Consider the following 9,478-nt stretch of genomic DNA (forward strand, 5'->3'; position numbering starts at 1 on the left):
GAAGCCAGCTAAAAAGTCAATAATCGATACCTAAAACTTGAATTGTACTACTTCTTACTGGCTATTACATCATCTTAGAAGCTTCATCTGTGTTCTACTATGGTGCTTTTAGTGTCTCCGCATACCGCAGCACGCGACAAAGCTTTCCAGACGATAAGTACAACCGTTTCAGAGAGAAGAGCAGCCAATGTGACGATCTGGCTTTAAGTCGATTCGATAACAAATGACGAAAACGGACGGATTTCTCAGGTTTTTACTACATATGAACACTTTTCACATTCTCCCGTGCAACTCGGCTGCTAATCCTCCTTTCATGCAGATTCTTAAGGTCCTAGCTCATGTCCAAGGCATCAAAGCCAGCTTAACAGTCAATAATCAATACCTAAACTTGAATTGTACTACTTCTTACTGGCTATTACATCAAATTAGAAGCTTCATCTGTGTTCTACTGTGGTGGTTTTAGTGACTCCGCCTACCGCAGCATACGACATAGCTTTGCAGACGATAAGTACAACCGTTTCAGAGAGAAGAGCGGCCAATGTGACGATCTGGCTTTAGGTCGATTCGATAACAAATGACGAAAACGGACGGATTTCTCAGGTTTTTACTACATATGAACACTTTTCACATTCTCCCGTGCAACTCGGCTGCTCGTCCTCCTTTCATGCAGAATCTTAAGGTCCTAGCTCATGTCCAAGGCACCAAAGCCAGCTAAAAAGTCAATAATCGATACCTAAAACTTGAACTGTACTACTTCTTACTGGTTATGACATCAACTTAGAAGCTTCATCTGTGTTCTACTATGGTGCTTTTAGTGTCTCCGCATACCTCATCACGCGACATAGCTTTGTAGGCGATAAGTACAACCGTTTCAGAGAGAAGAGCTGCCAATGTGACGATCTGGCTTTAAGTCGATTCGATAACAAATGACGAAAACGGACGGATTTCTCAGGTTTTTACTACATATGAACACTTTTCACATTGTCCCGTGCAACTCGGCTGCTAGTCCTCCTTTTGATGCAGAATCTTAATGTCCTAGCTCATGTCCAAGGCACCAAAGCCAGCTAAAAAATCAATAATCGATACTTAAAACTTGAATTGTACTAATTCTTACTGGCTATTACATCAACTTAGAAGCTTCATCTGTGTTCTACTATGGTGCTTTTAGTGTCACCGCATACCGCAGCACGCGACATAGCTTTGAAGACGATAAGTACAACCGTTTCAGAGAGAAGAGTGGCCAATGTGACGATCTGGCTTTAAGTCGATTCGATAACAAATGACGAAAACGGACGGATTTCTCAGGTTTTTACTACATATGACTACTTTTCACATTCTCCCGTGCAACTCGGCTGCTAGTCCTCCTTTAATGCAGAATCTAAAGGTCCTAGCTCATGTCCAATGCACCAAAGCCAGCTGAAAAGTCAATAATCGATACCTAAAACTTGAATTGTACTACTTCTTACTGGCTATTACATCAACTTAGAAGCTTCATCTGTGTTCTACTATGGTGCTTTTAGTGTCTCCGCATACCGCATCACGCGACATAGCTTTGCAAGGCGATAAGTACAACCGTTTCAGAGAGAAGAGCGGTCAATGTGACGACCTGGCTTTAAGTCGATTCGATAACAAATGACGAAAACGGACGGATTTCTCAGGTTTTTACTACATATGAACACTTTTCACATTCTCCCGTGCAACTCGGCTGCTAATCCTCCTTTCATGCAGATTCTTAAGGTCCTAGCTCATGTCCAAGGCATCAAAGCCAGCTAAAAAGTCAATAATCGATACCTAAAACTTGAACTGTACTACTTCTTACTGGTTTTTACATCAACTTAGAAGCTTCATCTGTGTTCTACTACGGAGCTTTTAGTTTCTCCGCATACCGCAGCACGCGACATAGTTTTGCAGACGATAAGTACAAGCGTTTCAGACAGAAGAGCGGCCAATGTGACGATCTGGCTTTAAGTCGGTTCGATAACAAATGACGAAAACGGACGGATTTCTCAGGTTTTTACTACATATGAACTCTTTTCAAATTCTCCCTTGCAACTCGGCTGCTAGTCCTCCTTTCATGCAGAATCTTAAGGTCCTAGCTCATGTCCAAGGCACCAAAGCCAGCTAAAAAGTCAATAATCGATACCTAAAACTTGAATTGTACTACTTCTTACTGGCTATTACATCAACTTAGAAGCTTCATCTGTGTTCTACCATGGTGCTTTTAGTGTCTCCGCACACCGCAGCACGCGACATAGCTTTGCAGACGATAAGTACAACCGTTTCAGAGAGAAGAGCGGCCAAAGTGACGATCTGGCTTTAAGTCGATTCGATAACAAATGACGAAAACGGACGGATTTCTCAGGTTTTTACTACATATGAACACTTTTCACATTGTCCCGTGCTACTCGGCTGCTAGTCCTCCTTTCATGCAGAATCTTAAGGTCCTAGCTCATGTCCAAGGCACAAAAGCCAGTTAAAAAGTCAATAATCGATACATAAAACTTGAATTGTACTACTTCTTACTGGCTATTACATCATCTTAGAAGCTTCATCTGTGTTCTACTATGGTGCTTTTAGTGTCTCCGCATACCGCAGCACGCGAAAAAGCTTTCCAGACGATAAGTACAACCGTTTCAGAGAGAAGAGCAGCCAATGTGACGATCTGGCCTTAAGTCGTTCGATAACAAATGACGAAAACAGACTGATTTCTCAGGTTTTTACTACATATGAACACTTTTCACATTCTCCCGTACAACGCGGCTGCTAGTCCTCCTTTCATGCAGAATCTTAAGGTCCTAGCTCATGTCCAAGGCACCAAAGCCAGCTAAAAAGTCAATAATCGATACCTAAAACTTGAATTGTACTACTTCTTACTGGCTATCACATCAACTTAGAAGCTTCATCTGTGTTCTACTATGGTGCTTTTAGTGTCTCCGCATACCGCAGCACGCGACATAGCTTTGCAGACGATAAGTACAACCGTTTCAGACAGAAGAGCGGCCAATGTGACGATCTGGCTTTAAGACGATTCGATAACAAATGACGAAAACGGACGGATTTCTCAGGTTTCTACTACATATGAACACCTTTCACATTCTCCCGTGCAACGCGGCTGCTAGTCCTCCTTTCATGCAGAATCGTAAGGTCCTAGCTCATGTCCAAGGCACCAAAGCCAGTTAAAAAGTCAATAATCAATACCTAAACTTGAATTGTACTACTTCTTACTGGCTATTACATCAAATTAGAAGCTTCATCTGTGTTCTACTGTGGTGGTTTTAGTGTCTCCGCCTACCGCAGCATACGACATAGCTTTGAAGACGATAACTACAACCGTTTCAGAGAGAAGAGCGGCCAATGTGACGATCGGGCTTTAAGTCGATTCGATAACAAATGACGAAAACGGACGGATTTCTCAGGTTTCTACTACATATGAACACATTTCACATTCTCCCGTGCAACGCGGCTGCTAGTCCTCCTTTCATGCAGAATCTTAAGGTCCTAGCTCATGTCCAAGGCACCAAAGCCAGCTAAAAAGTCAATAATCGATACCTAAAACTTGAACTGTACTACTTCTTACTGGTTATTACATCAACTTAGAAGCTTCATCTGTGTTCTACTACGGAGCTTTTAGTTTCTCCGCATACCGCAGCACGCGACATAGTTTTGCAGACGATAAGTACAACCGTTTCAGACAGAAGAGCGGCCAATGTGACGATCTGGCTTTAAGTCGATTCGATAACAAATGACGAAAACGGACGGATTTCTCAGGTTTTTACTACATATGAACTCTTTTCAAATTCTCCCTTGCAACTCGGCTGCTAGTCCTCCTTTCATGCAGAATCTTAAGGTCCTAGCTCATGTCCAAGGCACCAAAGCCAGCTAAAAAGTCAATAATCGATACCTAAAACTTGAATTGTACTACTTCTTACTGGCTATTACATCAACTTAGAAGCTTCATCTGTGTTCTACCATGGTGCTATTAGTGTCTCCGCACACCGCAGCACGCGATATAGCTTTGCAGACGATAAGTACAACCGTTTCAGAGAAAAGAGGGGCCAATGTGACGATCTGGCTTTAAGTCGATTCGATAACAAATGACGAAAACGGACGGATTTCTCAGGTTTTTACTACATATGAACACTTTTCACATTGTCCCGTGCTACTCGGCTGCTAGTCCTCCTTTCATGCAGAATCTTAAGGTCCTAGCTCATGTCCAAGGCACAAAAGCCAGTTAAAAAGTCAATAATCGATACATAAAACTTGAATTGTACTACTTCTTACTGGCTATTACATCATCTTAGAAGCTTCATCTGTGTTCTACTATGGTGCTTTTAGTGTCTCCGCATACCGCAGCACGCGAAAAAGCTTTCCAGACGATAAGTACAACCGTTTCAGAGAGAAGAGCAGCCAATGTGACGATCTGGCTTTAAGTCGATTCGATAACAAATGACGAAAACAGACGGATTTATCAGGTTTTTACTACATATGAACACTTTTCACATTGTCCCGTGCAACTCGGCTGCTAGTCCTCCTTTTGATGCAGAATCTTAAGGTCGTAGCTCATGTCCAAGGCACCACAGCCAGCTAAAAATCAATAATCGATACCTAAAACTTGAATTGTACTACTTCTTACTGGCTATTACATCAACTTAGAAGCTTCATCTGTGTTCTACTATGGTGCTTTTAGTGTCTCCGCATAGCGCAGCACGCGACATAGCTTTGAAGACGATAAGTACAACCGTTTCAGAGAGAAGAGCGGCCAATGTGACGATATTGCTTTAAGTCGATTCGATAACAAATGACGAAAACGGACGGATTTCTCAGGATTTTACTATATATGAATACTTTTCACATTCTCCCGTGCAACTCGGCTGCTAGTCCTCCTTTAATGCAGAATCTTAAGGTCCTAGCTCATGTCCAAGGCACCAAAGCCAGCTAAAAAGTCAATAATCGATACCTAAAACTTGAATTGTACTACTTCTTACTGGCTATTACATCAAATTAGAAGCTTCATCTGTGTTCAATTGTGGTGGTTTTAGTGTCTCCGCCTACCGCAGCATACGACATAGCTTTGCAGACGATAAGTACAACCGTTTCAGAGAGAAGAGCGGCCAATGTGACGATCTGGCTTTAAGTCGATTCGATAACAAATGACGAAAACGGACGGATTTCTCTGGTTTTTACTACATATGAACACTTTTCACATTCTCCCGTGCAACTCGGCTGCTAATCCTCCTTTCATGCAGATTCTTAAGGTCCTAGCTCATGTCCAACGCATCAAAGCCAGCTTAAAAGTCAATAATCAATACCTAAACTTGAATTGTACTACTTCTTACTGGCTATTACATCAAATTAGAAGCTTCATCTGTGATCTACTGTGGTGGTTTTAGTGTCTCCGCCTACCGCAGCATACGACATACCTTTGCAGACGATAAGTACAACCGTTTCAGAGAGAAGAGCGGCCGATGTGTCGATCTGGCTTTAAGTCGATTCGATAACAAATGACGAAAACGGACGGATTTCTCAGGTTTTTACTACATATGAACACCTTTCACATTCTCCCGTGCAACTCGGCTGCTAGTCCTCCTTTCATGCAGAATCTTAAGGTCCTAGCTCATGTCCAAGGCACCAAAGCCAGCTAAAAAGTCAATAATCGATACCTAAAACTTGAATTGTACTACTTCTTACTGGCTATTACATCAACTTAGAAGCTTCATCTGTGTTCTACTATGGTGCTTTTAGTGTCTCCGCATACCGCATCACGCGACATAGCTTTGCAGACGATAAGTACAACCGTTTCAGAGAGAAGAGCGGCCAATGTGACGATCTGGCTTTAAGTCGATTCGATAACAAATGACGAAAACGGACGGATTTCTCAGGTTTTTACTACATATGAACACTTTTCACATTCTCCCGTGCAACTCGGCTGCTATTCCTCCTTTCATGCAGAATCTTAAGGTAATAGCTCATGTCCAAGGCACCAAAGCCAGCTAAAAAGTCAATAATCAGTACCTCAAACTTGAATTGTACTACTTCTTACTGGCTATTACATCAACTTAGAAGCTTCATCTATGTTCTACTATGGTGCTTTTAGTGTCTCCGCATACCGCATCACGCGACATAGCTTTGCAGACGATAAGTACAACCGTTTCAGAGAGAAGAGCGGCCAATGTGACGATCTGGCTTTAAGTCGATTCGATCACAAATGACGAAAACGGACGGATTTCTCAGGTTTTTACTACATATGAATACTTTTCACATTCTCCCGTGCAACTCGGCTGCTAGTCCTCCTTTAATGCAGAATCTTAAGGTCCTAGCTCATGTCCAATGCACCAAAGCCAGCTGAAAAGTCAATAATCGATACCTAAAACTTGAATTGTTCTACTTCTTACTGGCTATTACATCAACTTAGAAGCTTCATCTGTGTTCTACTATGGTGCTTTTAGTGTCTCCGCATACCGCATCACGCGACATAGCTTTGCAAGGCGATAAGTACAACCGTTTCAGAGAGAAGAGCGGTCAATGTGACGACCTGGCTTTAAGTCGATTCGATAACAAATGACGAAAACGGACGGATTTCTCAGGTTTTTACTACATATGAACACTTTTCACATTCTCCCGTGCAACTCGGCTGCTAATCCTCCTTTCATGCAGATTCTTAAGGTCCTAGCTCATGTCCAAGGCATCAAAGCCAGCTTAAAAGTCAATAATCAATACCTAAACTTGAATTGTACTACTTCTTACTGGCTATTACATCAAATTAGAAGCTTCATCTGTGTTCTACTGTGGTGGTTTTAGTTTCTCCGCCTACCGCAGCATACGACATAGCTTTGAAGACGATAAGTACAACCGTTTCAGAGAGAAGAGCGTCCAATGTGACGATCTGGCTTTAAGTCGATTCGATAACAAATGACGAAATCGGACGGATTTCTCAGGTTTTTACTACATATGAACACTTTTCACATTCTCCCGTGCAACTCGGCTGCTAGTCCTCCTTTCATGCAGAATCTTAAGGTCCTAGCTCATGTCCAAGGAACCGAAGCCAGCTAAAAAGTCAATAATCGATACCTAAAACTTGAATTGTACTACTTCTTACTGGCTATTACATCATCTTAGAAGCTTCATCTGTGTTCTACTATGGTGCTTTTAGTGTCTCCGCATACCGCAGCACGCGACAAAGCTTTCCAGACGATAAGTACAACCGTTTCAGAGAGAAGAGCAGCCAATGTGACGATCTGGCTTTAAGTCGATTCGATAACAAATGACGAAAACGGACGGATTTCTCAGGTTTTTACTACATATGAACACTTTTCACATTCTCCCGTGCAACTCGGCTGCTAATCCTCCTTTCATGCAGATTCTTAAGGTCCTAGCTCATGTCCAAGGCATCAAAGCCAGCTTAAAAGTCAATAATCAATACCTAAACTTGAATTGTACTACTTCTTACTGGCTATTACATCAAATTAGAAGCTTCATCTGTGTTCTACTGTGGTGGTTTTAGTGACTCCGCCTACCGCAGCATACGACATAGCTTTGCAGACGATAAGTACAACCGTTTCAGAGAGAAGAGCGGCCAATGTGACGATCTCGCTTTAAGTCGATTCGATAACAAATGACGAAAACGGACGGATTTCTCAGGTTTTTACTACATATGAACACTTTTCACATTCTCCCGTGCAACTCGGCTGCTCGTCCTCCTTTCATGCAGAATCTTAAGGTCCTAGCTCATGACCAAGGCACCAAAGCCAGCTAAAAAGTCAATAATCAGTATCTAAAACTTGAATTGTACTACTTCTTACTGGCTATTACATCGACTTAGAAGCTTCATTTGTGTTCTACTATGGTGATTTTATTGTCTCCGCATACCGCAGCACGCGACATAGCTTTGAAGACGATAAGTACAACCGTTTCAGAGAGAAGAGCGGCCAATGTGACGATCGGGCTTTGAGTCGATTCGATAACAATTGACGAAAACGGACGGATTTCTCAGGTTTCTACTACATATGAACACATTTGACATTCTCCCGTGCAATGCGGCTGCTAGTCTTCCTTTCATGCAGAATCTTAAGGTCCTAGCTCATGTCCAAGGCACCAAAGCCATCTAAAAAGTCAATAATCGATACCTAAAACTTGAACTGTACTACTTCTTACTGGTTATGACATCAACTTAGAAGCTTCATCTGTTTTCTACTATGGTGCTTTTAGTGTCTCCGCATACCGCAGCACGCGACATAGCTTTGAAGACGATAAGTACAACCGTTTCAGACAGAAGAGCGGCCAATGTGACGATCTGGCTTTAAGTCGATTCGATAATAAATGACGAAACCGGACGGATTTCTCAGGTTTTTACTACATATGAATACTTTTCACATTCTCCCGTGCAATTCGGCTGCTAGTCCTCCTTTAATGCAGAATCTTAAGGTCCTAGCTCATGTCCAAGGCACCAAAGCCAGCTAAAAAGTCAATAATCGATACCTAAAACTTGAATTGTACTACTTCTTACTGGCTATTACATCAACTTAGAAGCTTCATCTGTGTTCTACTATGGTGCTTTTAGTGTCTCCGCATACCTCATCACGCGACATAGCTTTGCAGGCGATAAGTACAACCGTTTCAGAGAGAAGAGCTGCCAATGTGACGATCTGGCTTTAAGTCGATTCGATAACAAATGACGAAAACGGACGGATTTCTCAGGTTTTTACTACATATGAACACTTTTCACATTCTCCCATCCAACGCGGCTGCTAGTCCTCCTTTCATGCAGAATCTTAAGGTCCTAGCTCATGTCCAAGGCACCAAAGCCAGCTAAAAATCAATAATCGATACCTAAAACTTGAATTGTACTACTTCTCACTGGCTATTACATCATCTTAGAAGCTTCATCTGTGTTCTACTATGGTGCTTTTAGTGTCTCCGCATACCGCAGGATGCGACATAGCTTTGCAGACGATAAGTACAACCGTTTCAGAGAGAAGATCGGCCAATTTGACGATCGGGCTTTAAGTCGATTTGATAACAAATGACGAAAACGGACGGATTTCTCAGGTTTTTACTACATATGAACTCTTTTCAAATTCTCCCGTGCAACTCGGCTGCTAGTCCTCCTTTCATGCAGAATCTTAAGGTCCTAGCTCATGTCCAAGGCACCAAAGCCAGCTAAAAAGTCAATAATCAGTACCTAAAACTTGAATTGTACTACTTCTTACTGGCTATTACATCGACTTAGAAGCTTCATCTGTGTTCTACTATGGTGATTTTATTGTCTTCGCATACCGCAGCACGCGACATAGCTTTGCAGACGATAGGTACAACCGTTTCAGAGAGAAGAGCGGCCAATGTGACGATCGGGCTTTAAGTCGATTCGATAACAAATGACGAAAACGGACGGATTTCTCAGGTTTCTACTACATATGAACACCTTTCACATTCTCCCGTGCAACGCGGCTGCTAGTCCTCCTTTCATGCAGAATCGTAAGGT

The sequence above is a fragment of the Schistocerca gregaria genome, unplaced genomic scaffold (genome assembly GCF_023897955.1).
Source record: "Schistocerca gregaria isolate iqSchGreg1 unplaced genomic scaffold, iqSchGreg1.2 ptg000327l, whole genome shotgun sequence".
NCBI classification, from domain to species: domain Eukaryota; kingdom Metazoa; phylum Arthropoda; class Insecta; order Orthoptera; family Acrididae; genus Schistocerca; species Schistocerca gregaria.